This window comes from Tachypleus tridentatus, chromosome 1, assembly GCF_004210375.1.
Source record: "Tachypleus tridentatus isolate NWPU-2018 chromosome 1, ASM421037v1, whole genome shotgun sequence".
Lineage (NCBI taxonomy): Eukaryota > Metazoa > Arthropoda > Merostomata > Xiphosura > Limulidae > Tachypleus > Tachypleus tridentatus.
The window spans coordinates 105,299,827-105,317,032 of NC_134825.1; positions in this window are offsets into that span (position 1 = coordinate 105,299,827).

Genomic DNA, 17,206 nt, shown 5'->3' on the forward strand with positions numbered 1-17,206 from the left:
CCTCGTGTTTGTTTTGTAATTAGTGTTACCGCTTTAGTGTGCTAATAACCAGATATCCGGTGGTCTATACATTCTGCTTGTTTAGCTGGTTATTAGATTTCAGGCAGAAATCCACCATGTGTTTACAATAAAGTTATCGATTTGTTTGCATACCAGGGTACGTATATTAAGTCATATCGAGTGTTTTGACGTGTCTGTCTATTATAACATTCACTATAAAGAACTGACCACAGTATTGGATGAAAAACTTAGAGGGTCGCACAAGTGGTTAGTGGAGATAACTGAAGAACAGAATATTTCTGTGTTTATCCTGTTGTCTTGTTAGGAGTTCTGTAACAAACATAACTTTCGAGGAGACTCTTCCAGGGTTAAAATTTACAGCAAGCGTAAGTTCATAATTGTGTATGTGTATGTTACAGTCGGTTCGTTGTTAACATCTTGTCACAATTATCCTTTTGGTCACTAAAAAAGCCATGAAAACTCTGGTAACTAAAATATAATAACAATATATCATTGCCCAGAGTTTAGTGATCAAGAACAACAAAATATATTGTAAGGGAGTGTCCACTAAGTGCAGCAAATAGTATTTTTGTTGTTGTTGTACAGTTACCTTCTGTAATTCACTCGTAACTAACAAAGTTAATTTGAGTGGTGGGGTTCAGTTTACGGCTTCTAGAGGGTGTGATTAAAATTTTCCAAATTAAACATTTTAACAACAGATATCGCTGCACTTAAATTGCTTTAAATATCGGAGTGTAATATTGTAGAAATATTTTATTAATTATATAATAAAATCAAAAAGACAAACTAGCACTTGTAGTTTGTTTTATAAGGAACCTTATTTACAATGAGTTTTATAATCTTCGTTAGGAGAAGAATAAGTTTTAGAAAACAACAATTAATAATGTATGATGGCCAGAAGACAGACCAGTGTCGTGTCGAAATATGCAGTAGTACGTTCTCTGAAAAGTAAATCACTTTATTATGCCTTTAAATCGTTATTATCTTAGCATAATGTGGTTTCTTACTCAGACACTTGTTTACAACGAGTTATCTAACTATTTTTAGACCCGCCGTTCAGAATGTTTCTAAATATATACACTAGGTAAGCAAAACAACAACAATAAACACTGGTTCGATGCAGTCAAAGTCTTTTCAAATGCCCTACGAACTATTTTTGTATTGGTTTTGTTAATAAATAAACACATTTCCGTTAACAGTGGAAGGCGTTGTTTGGAGATAAAACACTTTCGTAATTGTGTTTGTTTTGCTTTAAGTTTCAGTCACTGGGCTAATTATATTGTAAACATTAACTCACTGTGGTTTCTCTTATCCTTTCTGTATCAATAAAAACTCGATAAACGTAATTTTTATTTTCCAAGCCCCTACGCCCCTGCACAACAGGTGTGCTTTTATTCACAGATGGGAGAACAACTTTGTGGGTGCGACGTAATAAAGAATGTTCATCTAGCTAAAAACGTGAACAACTTATTGTTCAACCTAACGCACCTGGCATGGTCTTATGGTCAGGGCACTGGACTAGCAAGCTGAGAGTCACGTTCAACACAAAAGTATTTAATGAAGTTTTAACTAGGTAGTATGTATTATATTCAAGTTATAACAGATGTTAACGCGTGTCGAGCTTAATCAGATCTGGTTAGCTGTTGATGTTAACGTGTGTCTTGTTTAGCTTATCCACCTCAAGCGTAGCTCTAGCTTCATCAGATCTGGTTAGCTGTTGATGTTAACGTGTGTCATGCTTAGTTTATCCACCTGATGCGTGGCTCTAGCTTCATCAAATCTGGTTAGCTGTTGATGTTAACGTGTATCTTGTTTAGTTTATCCACCTGAAGCGTGGCTCTAGCTTCATCAGATCTGGTTAGCTGTGGTGTTAATGTGTGTCTTGTTCAGTTTATCCACTTGATGCGTGGCTCTAGCTTCACCAGATCTGGTTAACTGTTCATATTAACGAGTGTCTTGTTTTGTTTATCCACTTGATGCGTGGCTCTAGCTTCATCAGATCTGGTTAGCTGTCGATGTTAAGGTGTGTCTTGTTTGGTTTATCCACTTAAAGCGTGGCTCTAGATTCATCAGATCTGGTTAGCTGCGGTGTTAAAGTGTGTCTTGTTTAGTTTATCCACTTGATGCGTGGCTCTAGCTTCACCAGATCTAGTGAGTTGTTGATGTTAAAAGTTAGAAAACAAGGTGATGTCAGCGGGTTAAAGGTTAGAAAACTAGGTGATGTCAGTGGATTAAAGGTTAGAAAACTAGGTGATGTCAGTGCGTTGAAGGTTAGAAAACTAGGTGATGTCAGTGGATTAAATGTTAGAAAACTAGGTGATGTCAGTGGATTAAATGTTAGAAAACTAGGTGATGTCAGTGGATTAAAGGTTAGAAAACTAGGTGATGTCAGTGGATTAAAGGTTAGAAAACTAGGTGATATCAGTGGATTATAGGTTAGAAAACTAGTTAATGTCAGTGGGGTAAAGTTTAGAAAACTAGGTGATGTCAGCGGGTTAAAGGTTAGAAAACTAGGTGAAGTCAGTGGGTTAAAGGTTAGAAAACTAGGTGATGTCAGTGGGTTAAAGGTTAGAAAACTAGGTGGTGTCAGTGGATTAAAGGTTAGAAAACTAGGTGATGCCAGTGGATTAAAGGTTATAAAACTAGGTGATGTCAGTGGATTAAATGTTAGAAAACTAGGTGATGTCAGTGGGGTAAAGGTTAGAAAACTAGTTAATGTCAGTGGGTTAAAGGCTAGAAGACTGGGTGATGTCAGTGGATTAAAGGTTAGAAAACTAGGTGATGTAGTGGGTTAAAGGTTAGAAAACTAGGTGATGTCAGTGGGTTAAAGGTTAGAAAACTAGGTGATGTCAGTGGATTAAAGGTTAGAAAACTAGGTGATGTCAGTGGATTAAAGGTTAGAAAACTAGGTGATGTCAGTGGGGTAAAGGTTAGAAAACTAGGTGAAGTCAGTGGGTTAAAGGTTTGAAAACTAGGTGATGTCAGTGGATTAAAGGTTTGAAAACTAGGTGATGTCAGTGGATTAAAGGTTAGAAAACTAGGTGATGTCAGTGGATTAAAGGTTAGAAAACTAGGTGATGTCAGTGGGTTAAAGGTTAGAAAACTAGGTGATGTCAGTGGTTTAAAGGCTAGAAAACTAGGTGATGTCAGTGGGTTAAAGGCTAGAAGACTGGGTGATGTCAGTGGGTTAAAGGTTAGAAAACTAGGTGATGTCAGTGGGATAAAGGTTTGAAAACTAGGTGATGTCAGTGGATTAAAGGTTAGAAAACTAGGTGATGTCAGTGGATTAAATGTTAGAAAACTAGGTGATGTCAGTGGGGTAAAGGTTAGAAAACTAGGTGATGTCAGTGTGTTGAAGGCTAGAAGACTGGGTGATGTCAGTGGGTTAAAGGCTAGAAGACTGGGTGATGTCAGTGGGTTAAAGGTTAGAAAACTAGGTGATGTCAGTGGATTAAAGGTTAGAAAACTAGGTGATGTCAGTGGATTAAAGGTTAGAAAACTAGGTGATGTCAGTGGGTTAAAGGTTAGAAAACTAGGTGATGTCAGTGGATTAAATGTTAGAAAACTAGGTGATGTCAGTGGGGTAAAGGTTAGAAAACTAGGTGATGTCAGTGGGTTAAAGGTTAGAAAACTAGGTGATGTCAGTGGATTAAAGGTTAGAAAACTAGGTGATGTCAGTGGGTTAAAGGTTAGAAAACTAGGTGATGTCAGTGGATTAAAGGTTAGAAAACTAGGTGATGTCAGTGGGTTAAAGGTTAGAAAACTAGGTGATGTCAGTGGATTAAAGGTTAGAAAACTAGGTGATGTCAGTGGATTAAAGGTTAGAAAACTAGGTGATGTCAGTGGATTAAAGGTTAGAAAACTAGGTGATGTCAGTGGATTAAAGGTTAGAAAACTAGGTGATGTCAGTGGGTTAAAGGTTAGAAAACTAGGTGATGTCAGTGGGTTAAAGGTTAGAAAACTAGGTGATGTCAGTGGATTAAAGGTTAGAAAACTAGGTGATGTCAGTGGATTAAATGTTAGAAAACTAGGTGATGTCAGTGGGTTAAAGGTTAGAAAACTAGGTGATGTCAGTGGGTTAAAGGTTAGAAAACTAGGTGATGTCAGTGGGTTAAAGGTTAGAAAACTAGGTGATGTCAGTGGATTAAAGGTTAGAAAACTAGGTGATGTCAGTGGGTTAAAGGTTAGAAAACTAGGTGATGTCAGTGGGTTAAAGGTTAGAAAACTAGGTGATGTCAGTGGGTTAAAGGTTAGAAAACTAGGTGATGTCAGTGGGTTAAAGGTTAGAAAACTAGGTGATGTCAGTGGATTAAAGGTTAGAAAACTAGGTGATGTCAGTGGGTTAAAGGTTAGAAAACTAGGTGATGTCAGTGGATTAAAGGTTAGAAAACTAGGTGATGTCAGTGGATTAAAGGTTAGAAAATTAGGTGATTTCAGTGGATTAAAAGTTAGAAAACAAGGTGATGTCAGTGGGTAAAAGTTATAAAACTAGGTGATGTCAGTGGGTTAAAGGCTAGAAGACTAGGTGATGTCAGTGGATTAAATGTTAGAAAACTAGGTGATGTCAGTGGATTAAATGTTAGAAAACTAGGTGATGTCAGTGGGTTAAAGGTTAGAAAACTAGGTGATGTCAGTGGGTTAAAGCTAGAAAACTGGGTGATGTCAGTGGGTTAAAGGTTAGAAAACTAGGTGATGTCAGTGGATTAAAGGTTAGAAAACTAGGTGATGTCAGTGGGTTAAAGGTTAGAAAACTAGGTGATGTCAGTGGATTAAAGGTTAGAAAACTAGGTGATGTCAGTGGGTTAAAGGTTAGAAAACTAGGTGATGTCAGTGGGTTAAAGGTTAGAAAACTAGGTGATGTCAGTGGATTAAAGGTTAGAAAACTAGGTGATGTCAGTGGGTTAAAGGTTAGAAAACTAGGTGATGTCAGTGGATTAAAGGTTAGAAAACTAGGTGATGTCAGTGGGTTAAAGGTTAGAAAACTAGGTGATGTCAGTGGGTTAAAGGTTAGAAAACTAGGTGATGTCAGTGGGTTAAAGGTTAGAAAACTAGGTGATGTCAGTGGGTTAAAGGTTAGAAAACTAGGTGATGTCAGTGGATTAAAGGTTAGAAAACTAGGTGATGTCAGTGGGTTAAAGGTTAGAAAACTAGGTGATGTCAGTGGATTAAAGGTTAGAAAACTAGGTGATGTCAGTGGGTTAAAGGTTAGAAAACTAGGTGATGTCAGTGGGTTAAAGGTTAGAAAACTAGGTGATGTCAGTGGATTAAAGGTTAGAAAACTAGGTGATGTCAGTGGGTTAAAGGTTAGAAAACTAGGTGATGTCAGTGGATTAAAGGTTAGAAAACTAGGTGATGTCAGTGGGTTAAAGGTTAGAAAACTAGGTGATGTCAGTGGGTTAAAGGCTAGAAAACTAGGTGATGTCAGTGGGTTAAAGGTTAGAAAACTAGGTGATGTCAGTGGGTTAAAGGTTAGAAAACTAGGTGATGTCAGTGGATTAAAGGTTAGAAAACTAGGTGATATCAGTGGATTATAGGTTAGAAAACTAGTTAATGTCAGTGGGTTAAAGTTTAGAAAACTAGGTGATGTCAGCGGGTTAAAGGTTAGAAAACTAGGTGATGTCAGTGGGTTAAAGGTTAGAAAACTAGGTGATGTCAGTGGATTAAAGGTTAGAAAACTAGGTGATGTCAGTGGGTTAAAGGTTAGAAAACTAGGTGATGTCAGTGGGTTAAAGGTTAGAAAACTAGGTGATGTCAGTGGGTTAAAGGTTAGAAAACTAGGTGATGTCAGTGGGTTAAAGGTTAGAAAACTAGGTGATGTCAGTGGATTAAAGGTTAGAAAACTAGGTGATGTCAGTGGATTAAAGGTTAGAAAATGTCAGGTGAAAGTCAGAAAACCAGGTGATGTCAGTGGGGTTTAGAAAACCAGGTGATGTCAGTGGGTTAAAGGTTAGAAAACTAGGTGATGTCAGTGGATTAAAGGTTAGAAAACTAGGTGATGTCAGTGGATTAAAGGTTAGAAAACTAGGTGATGTCAGTGGATTAAAGGTTAGAAAACTAGGTGATGTCAGTGGATTAAAGGTTAGAAAACTAGGTGATGTCAGTGGATTAAAGGTTAGAAAACAAGGTGATGTCAGTGGGTTAAAGGTTAGAAAACCAGGTGATGTCAGTGGAAAAGGTTAGAAAACCAGGTGATGTCAGTGGATTAAAGGTTAGAAAACTAGGTGATGTCAGTGGGTTAAAGGTTAGAAAACTAGGTGATGTCAGTGGATTAAAGGTTAGAAAACTAGGTGATGTCAGTGGGTTAAAGGTTAGAAAACTAGGTGATGTCAGTGGATTAAAGGTTAGAAAACTAGGTGATGTCAGTGGATTAAAGGTTAGAAAACTAGGTGATGTCAGTGGGTTAAAGGTTAGAAAACTAGGTGATGTCAGTGGATTAAAGGTTAGAAAACTAGGTGATGTCAGTGGGTTAAAGGTTAGAAAACTAGGTGATGTCAGTGGATTAAAGGTTAGAAAACTAGGTGATGTCAGTGGATTAAAGGTTAGAAAACTAGGTGATGTCAGTGGGTAAAAGTTATAAAACTAGGTGATGTCAGTGGATTAAAGGTTAGAAAACTAGGTGATGTCAGTGGGTTAAAGGTTAGAAAACTAGGTGATGTCAGTGGATTAAAGGTTAGAAAACTAGGTGATGTCAGTGGGTTAAAGGTTAGAAAACTAGGTGATGTCAGTGGGTTAAAGGTTAGAAAACTAGGTGATGTCAGTGGGTTAAAGGTTAGAAAACTAGGTGATGTCAGTGGGTTAAAGGTTAGAAAACTAGGTGATGTCAGTGGGTTAAAGGTTAGAAAACTAGGTGATGTCAGTGGGTTAAAGGTTAGAAAACTAGGTGATGTCAGTGGGTTAAAGGTTAGAAAACTAGGTGATGTCAGTGGATTAAAGGTTAGAAAACTAGGTGATGTCAGTGGGTTAAAGGTTAGAAAACTAGGTGATGTCAGTGGATTAAAGGTTAGAAAACTAGGTGATGTCAGTGGATTAAAGGTTAGAAAACTAGGTGATGTCAGTGGGTTAAAGGTTAGAAAACTAGGTGATGTCAGTGGATTAAAGGTTAGAAAACTAGGTGATGTCAGTGGATTAAAGGTTAGAAAACTAGGTGATGTCAGTGGGTTAAAGGTTAGAAAACCAGGTGATGTCAGTGTTAAAGGTTAGAAAACCAGTGATGTCAGTGGGTTAAGGTTAGAAAACCAGGTGATGTCAGTGGATTAAAGGTTAGAAAACTAGGTGATGTCAGTGGATTAAAGGTTAGAAAACTAGGTGATGTCAGTGGATTAAAGGTTAGAAAACTAGGTGATGTCAGTGGATTAAAGGTTAGAAAACAAGGTGATGTCAGTGGGTTAAAGGTTGATGTCAAAAAGGTTAGAAAACCAGGTGATGTCAGTGGGTTAAAGGTTAGAAAACTAGGTGATGTCAGTGGATTAAAGGTTAGAAAACTAGGTGATGTCAGTGGGTTAAAGGTTAGAAAACTAGGTGATGTCAGTGGGTTAAAGGTTAGAAAACTAGGTGATGTCAGTGGGTTAAAGGTTAGAAAACTAGGTGATGTCAGTGGGTTAAAGGTTAGAAAACTAGGTGATGTCAGTGGATTAAAGGTTAGAAAACTAGGTGATGTCAGTGGATTAAAGGTTAGAAAACTAGGTGATGTCAGTGGGTTAAAGGTTAGAAAACTAGGTGATGTCAGTGGGTTAAAGGTTAGAAAACTAGGTGATGTCAGTGGATTAAAGGTTAGAAAACTAGGTGATGTCAGTGGATTAAAGGTTAGAAAACTAGGTGATGTCAGTGGATTAAAGGTTAGAAAACTAGGTGATGTCAGTGGATTAAAGGTTAGAAAACTAGGTGATGTCAGTGGATTAAAGGTTAGAAAACTAGGTGATGTCAGTGGATTAAAGGTTAGAAAACCAGGTGATGTCAGTGGGTTAGAAAACCAGGTGATGTCAGAAAACCAGGTGAGGTGATGTGGATTAAAGGTTAGAGTTAGAAAACCAGGTGATGTCAGTGGATTAAAGGTTAGAAAACCAGGTGATGTCAGTGGGGTTAAAGGTTAGAAAACTAGGTGATGTCAGTGGATTAAAGGTTAGAAAACTAGGTGATGTCAGTGGGTTAAAGGTTAGAAAACTAGGTGATGTCAGTGGATTAAAGGTTAGAAAACTAGGTGATGTCAGTGGATTAAAGGTTAGAAAACTAGGTGATGTCAGTGGGTTAAAGGTTAGAAAACTAGGTGATGTCAGTGGATTAAAGGTTAGAAAACTAGGTGATGTCAGTGGGTTAAAGGTTAGAAAACTAGGTGATGTCAGTGGATTAAAGGTTAGAAAACTAGGTGATGTCAGTGGATTAAAGGTTAGAAAACTAGGTGATGTCAGTGGATTAAAGGTTAGAAAACAAGGTGATGTCAGTGTGATAAAGGTTAGAAAACTAGGTGACGTCAGCGGGTTAAAGGTTAGAAAACTAGGTGATGTCAGTGGGTTAAAGGTTAGAAAACTAGGTGATGTCAGTGGATTAAAGGTTAGAAAACTAGGTGATGTCAGTGGATTAAAGGTTAGAAAACTAGGTGATGTCAGTGGGTTAAAGGTTAGAAAACTAGGTGATGTCAGTGGGTTAAAGGTTAGAAAACTAGGTGATGTCAGTGGGTTAAAGGTTAGAAAACTAGGTGATGTCAGTGGATTAAAGGTTAGAAAACTAGGTGATGTCAGTGGGTTAAAGGTTAGAAAACTAGGTGATGTCAGTGGATTAAAGGTTAGAAAACTAGGTGATGTCAGTGGATTAAAGGTTAGAAAACTAGGTGATGTCAGTGGGTTAAAGGTTAGAAAACTAGGTGATGTCAGTGGGTTAAAGGTTAAAAACCAGGATGTCAGTAAAGGAAAAACCAGGTGATGTCAGTGGGTTAAAGGTTAGAAAACTAGGTGATGTCAGTGGATTAAAGGTTAGAAAACTAGGTGATGTCAGTGGGTTAAAGGTTAGAAAACTAGGTGATGTCAGTGGATTAAAGGTTAGAAAACTAGGTGATGTCAGTGGGTTAAAGGTTAGAAAACTAGGTGATGTCAGTGGGTTAAAGGTTAGAAAACTAGGTGATGTCAGTGGGTTAAAGGTTAGAAAACTAGGTGATGTCAGTGGATTAAAGGTTAGAAAACTAGGTGATGTCAGTGGGTTAAAGGTTAGAAAACTAGGTGATGTCAGTGGGTTAAAGGTTAGAAAACTAGGTGATGTCAGTGGATTAAAGGTTAGAAAACTAGGTGATGTCAGTGGATTAAAGGTTAGAAAACTAGGTGATGTCAGTGGATTAAAGGTTAGAAAACTAGGTGATGTCAGTGGGTTAAAGGTTAGAAAACTAGGTGATGTCAGTGGATTAAAGGTTAGAAAACTAGGTGATGTCAGTGGGTTAAAGGTTAGAAAACTAGGTGATGTCAGTGGGTTAAAGGTTAGAAAACTAGGTGATGTCAGTGGGTTAAAGGTTAGAAAACCAGGTGATGTCAGTGGGTTAGGTTAGAAAACCAGGTGATGTCAGTGGGTTAAAGGTTAGAAAACTAGGTGATGTCAGTGGATTAAAGGTTAGAAAACTAGGTGATGTCAGTGGGTTAAAGGTTAGAAAACTAGGTGATGTCAGTGGATTAAAGGTTAGAAAACTAGGTGATGTCAGTGGATTAAAGGTTAGAAAACTAGGTGATGTCAGTGGATTAAAGGTTAGAAAACTAGGTGATGTCAGTGGGTTAAAGGTTAGAAAACTAGGTGATGTCAGTGGGTTAAAGGTTAGAAAACTAGGTGATGTCAGTGGGTTAAAGGTTAGAAAACTAGGTGATGTCAGTGGATTAAAGGTTAGAAAACTAGGTGATGTCAGTGGATTAAAGGTTAGAAAACTAGGTGATGTCAGTGGATTAAAGGTTAGAAAACTAGGTGATGTCAGTGGATTAAAGGTTAGAAAACTAGGTGATGTCAGTGGGTTAAAGGTTAGAAAACTAGGTGATGTCAGTGGGTTAAAGGTTAGAAAACTAGGTGATGTCAGTGGGTTAAAGGTTAGAAAACTAGGTGATGTCAGTGGGTTAAAGGTTAGAAAACTAGGTGATGTCAGTGGATTAAAGGTTAGAAAACTAGGTGATGTCAGTGGGTTAAAGGTTAGAAAACTAGGTGATGTCAGTGGATTAAAGGTTAGAAAACTAGGTGATGTCAGTGGATTAAAGAGAAAACCAGGTGATGTCAGTGGATTAAAGGTTAGAAAACTAGGTGATGTCAGTGGGTTAAAGGTTAGAAAACTAGGTGATGTCAGTGGATTAAAGGTTAGAAAACTAGGTGATGTCAGTGGGTTAAAGGTTAGAAAACTAGGTGATGTCAGTGGGTTAAAGGTTAGAAAACTAGGTGATGTCAGTGGATTAAAGGTTAGAAAACTAGGTGATGTCAGTGGATTAAAGGTTAGAAAACTAGGTGATGTCAGTGGATTAAAGGTTAGAAAACTAGGTGATGTCAGTGGGTTAAAGGTTAGAAAACTAGGTGATGTCAGTGGGTTAAAGGTTAGAAAACTAGGTGATGTCAGTGGGTTAAAGGTTAGAAAACTAGGTGATGTCAGTGGGTTAAAGGTTAGAAAACTAGGTGATGTCAGTGGGTTAAAGGTTAGAAAACTAGGTGATGTCAGTGGATTAAAGGTTAGAAAACTAGGTGATGTCAGTGGGTTAAAGGTTAGAAAACTAGGTGATGTCAGTGGGTTAAAGGTTAGAAAACTAGGTGATGTCAGTGGGTTAAAGGTTAGAAAACTAGGTGATGTCAGTGGATTAAAGGTTAGAAAACTAGGTGATGTCAGTGGATTAAAGGTTAGAAAACTAGGTGATGTCAGTGGGTAAAGGTTAGAAAACCAGGTGATGTCAAAAAGGTTAGAAAACCAGGTGATGTCAGTGGGTTAAAGGTTAGAAAACTAGGTGATGTCAGTGGGTTAAAGGTTAGAAAACTAGGTGATGTCAGTGGGTTAAAGGTTAGAAAACTAGGTGATGTCAGTGGATTAAAGGTTAGAAAACTAGGTGATGTCAGTGGGTTAAAGGTTAGAAAACTAGGTGATGTCAGTGGGTTAAAGGTTAGAAAACTAGGTGATGTCAGTGGGTTAAAGGTTAGAAAACTAGGTGATGTCAGTGGATTAAAGGTTAGAAAACTAGGTGATGTCAGTGGATTAAAGGTTAGAAAACCAGGTGATGTCAGTGGATTAAAGAAAACCAGGTGATGTCAGTGGGTTAAAGGTTAGAAAACTAGGTGATGTCAGTGGGTTAAAGGTTAGAAAACTAGGTGATGTCAGTGGATTAAAGGTTAGAAAACTAGGTGATGTCAGTGGATTAAAGGTTAGAAAACTAGGTGATGTCAGTGGGTTAAAGGTTAAAGGTTAGAAAACTAGGTGATGTCAGTGGGTTAAAGGTTAGAAAACTAGGTGATGTCAGTGGATTAAAGGTTAGAAAACTAGGTGATGTCAGTGGATTAAAGGTTAGAAAACTAGGTGATGTCAGTGGATTAAAGGTTAGAAAACTAGGTGATGTCAGTGGGTTAAAGGTTAGAAAACTAGGTGATGTCAGTGGGTTAAAGGTTAGAAAACTAGGTGATGTCAGTGGGTTAAAGGTTAGAAAACTAGGTGATGTCAGTGGATTAAAGGTTAGAAAACTAGGTGATGTCAGTGGATTAAAGGTTAGAAAACTAGGTGATGTCAGTGGGTTAAAGGTTAGAAAACTAGGTGATGTCAGTGGATTAAAGGTTAGAAAACTAGGTGATGTCAGTGGGTTAAAGGTTAGAAAACTAGGTGATGTCAGTGGGTTAAAGGTTAGAAAACTAGGTGATGTCAGTGGATTAAAGGTTAGAAAACTAGGTGATGTCAGTGGATTAAAGGTTAGAAAACTAGGTGATGTCAGTGGGTTAAAGGTTAGAAAACTAGGTGATGTCAGTGGATTAAAGGTTAGAAAACTAGGTGATGTCAGTGGGTTAAAGGTTAGAAAACTAGGTGATGTCAGTGGGTTAAAGGTTAGAAAACTAGGTGATGTCAGTGGATTAAAGGTTAGAAAACTAGGTGATGTCAGTGGATTAAAGGTTAGAAAACTAGGTGATGTCAGTGGATTAAAGGTTAGAAAACCAGGTGATGTCAGTGGAAACCAGGTAAAGGTTAGAAAACTAGGTGATGTCAGTGGATTAAAGGTTAGAAAACTAGGTGATGTCAGTGGGTTAAAGGTTAGAAAACTAGGTGATGTCAGTGGGTTAAAGGTTAGAAAACTAGGTGATGTCAGTGGATTAAAGGTTAGAAAACTAGGTGATGTCAGTGGATTAAAGGTTAGAAAACTAGGTGATGTCAGTGGGTTAAAGGTTAGAAAACTAGGTGATGTCAGTGGGTTAAAGGTTAGAAAACTAGGTGATGTCAGTGGGTTAAAGGTTAGAAAACTAGGTGATGTCAGTGGATTAAAGGTTAGAAAACTAGGTGATGTCAGTGGGTTAAAGGTTAGAAAACTAGGTGATGTCAGTGGGTTAAAGGTTAGAAAACTAGGTGATGTCAGTGGGTTAAAGGTTAGAAAACTAGGTGATGTCAGTGGATTAAAGGTTAGAAAACTAGGTGATGTCAGTGGATTAAAGGTTAGAAAACTAGGTGATGTCAGTGGGTTAAAGGTTAGAAAACTAGGTGATGTCAGTGGGTTAAAGGTTAGAAAACTAGGTGATGTCAGTGGGTTAAAGGTTAGAAAACTAGGTGATGTCAGTGGGTTAAAGGTTAGAAAACTAGGTGATGTCAGTGGGTTAAAGGTTAGAAAACTAGGTGATGTCAGTGGATTAAAGGTTAGAAAACTAGGTGATGTCAGTGGGTTAAAGGTTAGAAAACTAGGTGATGTCAGTGGGTTAAAGGTTAGAAAACTAGGTGATGTCAGTGGGTTAAAGGTTAGAAAACTAGGTGATGTCAGTGGGTTAAAGGTTAGAAAACTAGGTGATGTCAGTGGATTAAAGGTTAGAAAACTAGGTGATGTCAGTGGGTTAAAGGTTAGAAAACTAGGTGATGTCAGTGGGTTAAAGGTTAGAAAACTAGGTGATGTCAGTGGATTAAAGGTTAGAAAACTAGGTGATGTCAGTGGATTAAAGGTTAGAAAACCAGGTGATGAGTGGGTTAAACCAGGTGATGTCAGTGGGTTAAAGGTTAGAAAACTAGGTGATGTCAGTGGATTAAAGGTTAGAAAACTAGGTGATGTCAGTGGGTTAAAGGTTAGAAAACTAGGTGATGTCAGTGGGTTAAAGGTTAGAAAACTAGGTGATGTCAGTGGATTAAAGGTTAGAAAACTAGGTGATGTCAGTGGATTAAAGGTTAGAAAACCAGGTGATGTCAGTGGATGATGTCAAAAGGTTAGAAAACCAGGTGATGTCAGTGGATTAAAGGTTAGAAAACCAGGTGATGTCAGTGGGTTAAAGGTTAAAAACCAGGTTAGAAAACCAGGTGATGTCAGTGGGTTAAAGGTTAGAAAACTAGGTGATGTCAGTGGGTTAAAGGTTAGAAAACTAGGTGATGTCAGTGGGTTAAAGGTTAGAAAACTAGGTGATGTCAGTGGGTTAAAGGTTAGAAAACTAGGTGATGTCAGTGGATTAAAGGTTAGAAAACTAGGTGATGTCAGTGGATTAAAGGTTAGAAAACTAGGTGATGTCAGTGGATTAAAGGTTAGAAAACTAGGTGATGTCAGTGGGTTAAAGGTTAGAAAACTAGGTGATGTCAGTGGATTAAAGGTTAGAAAACTAGGTGATGTCAGTGGGTTAAAGGTTAGAAAACTAGGTGATGTCAGTGGGTTAAAGGTTAGAAAACTAGGTGATGTCAGTGGGTTAAAGGTTAGAAAACTAGGTGATGTCAGTGGATTAAAGGTTAGAAAACTAGGTGATGTCAGTGGATTAAAGGTTAGAAAACTAGGTGATGTCAGTGGATTAAAGGTTAGAAAACTAGGTGATGTCAGTGGGTTAAAGGTTAGAAAACTAGGTGATGTCAGTGGGTTAAAGGTTAGAAAACTAGGTGATGTCAGTGGGTTAAAGGTTAGAAAACTAGGTGATGTCAGTGGGTTAAAGGTTAGAAAACTAGGTGATGTCAGTGGATTAAAGGTTAGAAAACTAGGTGATGTCAGTGGATTAAAGGTTAGAAAACTAGGTGATGTCAGTGGATTAAAGGTTAGAAAACTAGGTGATGTCAGTGGGTTAAAGGTTAGAAAACTAGGTGATGTCAGTGGGTTAAAGGTTAGAAAACTAGGTGATGTCAGTGGGTTAAAGGTTAGAAAACTAGGTGATGTCAGTGGGTTAAAGGTTAGAAAACTAGGTGATGTCAGTGGATTAAAGGTTAGAAAACTAGGTGATGTCAGTGGATTAAAGGTTAGAAAACTAGGTGATGTCAGTGGGTTAAAGGTTAGAAAACTAGGTGATGTCAGTGGGTTAAAGGTTAGAAAACTAGGTGATGTCAGTGGGTTAAAGGTTAGAAAACTAGGTGATGTCAGTGGGTTAAAGGTTAGAAAACTAGGTGATGTCAGTGGGTTAAAGGTTAGAAAACTAGGTGATGTCAGTGGATTAAAGGTTAGAAAACTAGGTGATGTCAGTGGGTTAAAGGTTAGAAAACTAGGTGATGTCAGTGGGTTAAAGGTTAGAAAACTAGGTGATGTCAGTGGATTAAAGGTTAGAAAACTAGGTGATGTCAGTGGGTTAAAGGTTAGAAAACTAGGTGATGTCAGTGGATTAAAGGTTAGAAAACTAGGTGATGTCAGTGGGTTAAAGGTTAGAAAACTAGGTGATGTCAGTGGGTTAAAGGTTAGAAAACTAGGTGATGTCAGTGGATTAAAGGTTAGAAAACTAGGTGATGTCAGTGGGTTAAAGGTTAGAAAACTAGGTGATGTCAGTGGGTTAAAGGTTAGAAAACTAGGTGATGTCAGTGGGTTAAAGGTTAGAAAACTAGGTGATGTCAGTGGATTAAAGGTGAGAAAACCAGGTGATGTCAGTGGGGGTTAAAGGTTAGAAAACTAGGTGATGTCAGTGGGTTAAAGGTTAGAAAACTAGGTGATGTCAGTGGATTAAAGGTTAGAAAACTAGGTGATGTCAGTGGGTTAAAGGTTAGAAAACTAGGTGATGTCAGTGGGTTAAAGGTTAGAAAACTAGGTGATGTCAGTGGATTAAAGGTTAGAAAACTAGGTGATGTCAGTGGATTAAAGGTTAGAAAACTAGGTGATGTCAGTGGGTTAAAGGTTAGAAAACTAGGTGATGTCAGTGGGTTAAAGGTTAGAAAACTAGGTGATGTCAGTGGATTAAAGGTTAGAAAACTAGGTGATGTCAGTGGATTAAAGGTTAGAAAACTAGGTGATGTCAGTGGGTTAAAGGTTAGAAAACTAGGTGATGTCAGTGGGTTAAAGGTTAGAAAACTAGGTGATGTCAGTGGATTAAAGGTTAGAAAACTAGGTGATGTCAGTGGATTAAAGGTTAGAAAACTAGGTGATGTCAGTGGATTAAAGGTTAGAAAACTAGGTGATGTCAGTGGATTAAAGGTTAGAAAACTAGGTGATGTCAGTGGGTTAAAGGTTAGAAAACTAGGTGATGTCAGTGGGTTAAAGAAAACCAGGTGATGTCAGTGGGTTAAAGGTTAGAAAACTAGGTGATGTCAGTGGATTAAAGGTTAGAAAACTAGGTGATGTCAGTGGATTAAAGGTTAGAAAACTAGGTGATGTCAGTGGGTTAAAGGTTAGAAAACTAGGTGATGTCAGTGGGTTAAAGGTTAGAAAACTAGGTGATGTCAGTGGGTTAAAGGTTAGAAAACTAGGTGATGTCAGTGGATTAAAGGTTAGAAAACTAGGTGATGTCAGTGGATTAAAGGTTAGAAAACTAGGTGATGTCAGTGGGTTAAAGGTTAGAAAACTAGGTGATGTCAGTGGATTAAAGGTTAGAAAACTAGGTGATGTCAGTGGGTTAAAGGTTAGAAAACTAGGTGATGTCAGTGGGTTAAAGGTTAGAAAACTAGGTGATGTCAGTGGGTTAAAGGTTAGAAAACCAGGTGATGTCAGTGGAAAGGTTAAAGGGTGATGTCAGAAAACCAGGTGATGTCAGTGGATTAAAGGTTAGAAAACTAGGTGATGTCAGTGGGTTAAAGGTTAGAAAACTAGGTGATGTCAGTGGGTTAAAGGTTAGAAAACTAGGTGATGTCAGTGGGTTAAAGGTTAGAAAACTAGGTGATGTCAGTGGGTTAAAGGTTAGAAAACTAGGTGATGTCAGTGGGTTAAAGGTTAGAAAACTAGGTGATGTCAGTGGATTAAAGGTTAGAAAACTAGGTGATGTCAGTGGATTAAAGGTTAGAAAACTAGGTGATGTCAGTGGATTAAAGGTTAGAAAACTAGGTGATGTCAGTGGGTTAAAGGTTAGAAAACTAGGTGATGTCAGTGGGTTAAAGGTTAGAAAACTAGGTGATGTCAGTGGATTAAAGGTTAGAAAACTAGGTGATGTCAGTGGGTTAAAGGTTAGAAAACTAGGTGATGTCAGTGGGTTAAAGGTTAGAAAACCAGGTGATGAGTGTCAGAAAACCAGGTGATGTCAGTGGTTAAAGGTTAGAAAACTAGGTGATGTCAGTGGGTTAAAGGTTAGAAAACTAGGTGATGTCAGTGGATTAAAGGTTAGAAAACTAGGTGATGTCAGTGGGTTAAAGGTTAGAAAACTAGGTGATGTCAGTGGGTTAAAGGTTAGAAAACTAGGTGATGTCAGTGGGTTAAAGGTTAGAAAACTAGGTGATGTCAGTGGGTTAAAGGTTAGAAAACTAGGTGATGTCAGTGGGTTAAAGGTTAGAAAACTAGGTGATGTCAGTGGGTTAAAGAAAACCAGGTGATGTCAGTGGGTTAAAACCAGGTGATGTCAGTGGATTAAAGGTTAGAAAACTAGGTGATGTCAGTGGATTAAAGGTTAGAAAACTAGGTGATGTCAGTGGATTAAAGGTTAGAAAACTAGGTGATGTCAGTGGGTTAAAGGTTAGAAAACTAGGTGATGTCAGTGGGTTAAAGGTTAGAAAACTAGGTGATGTCAGTGGATTAAAGGTTAGAAAACTAGGTGATGTCAGTGGATTAAAGGTTAGAAAACTAGGTGATGTCAGTGGATTAAAGGTTAGAAAACTAGGTGATGTCAGTGGGTTAAAGGTTAGAAAACTAGGTGATGT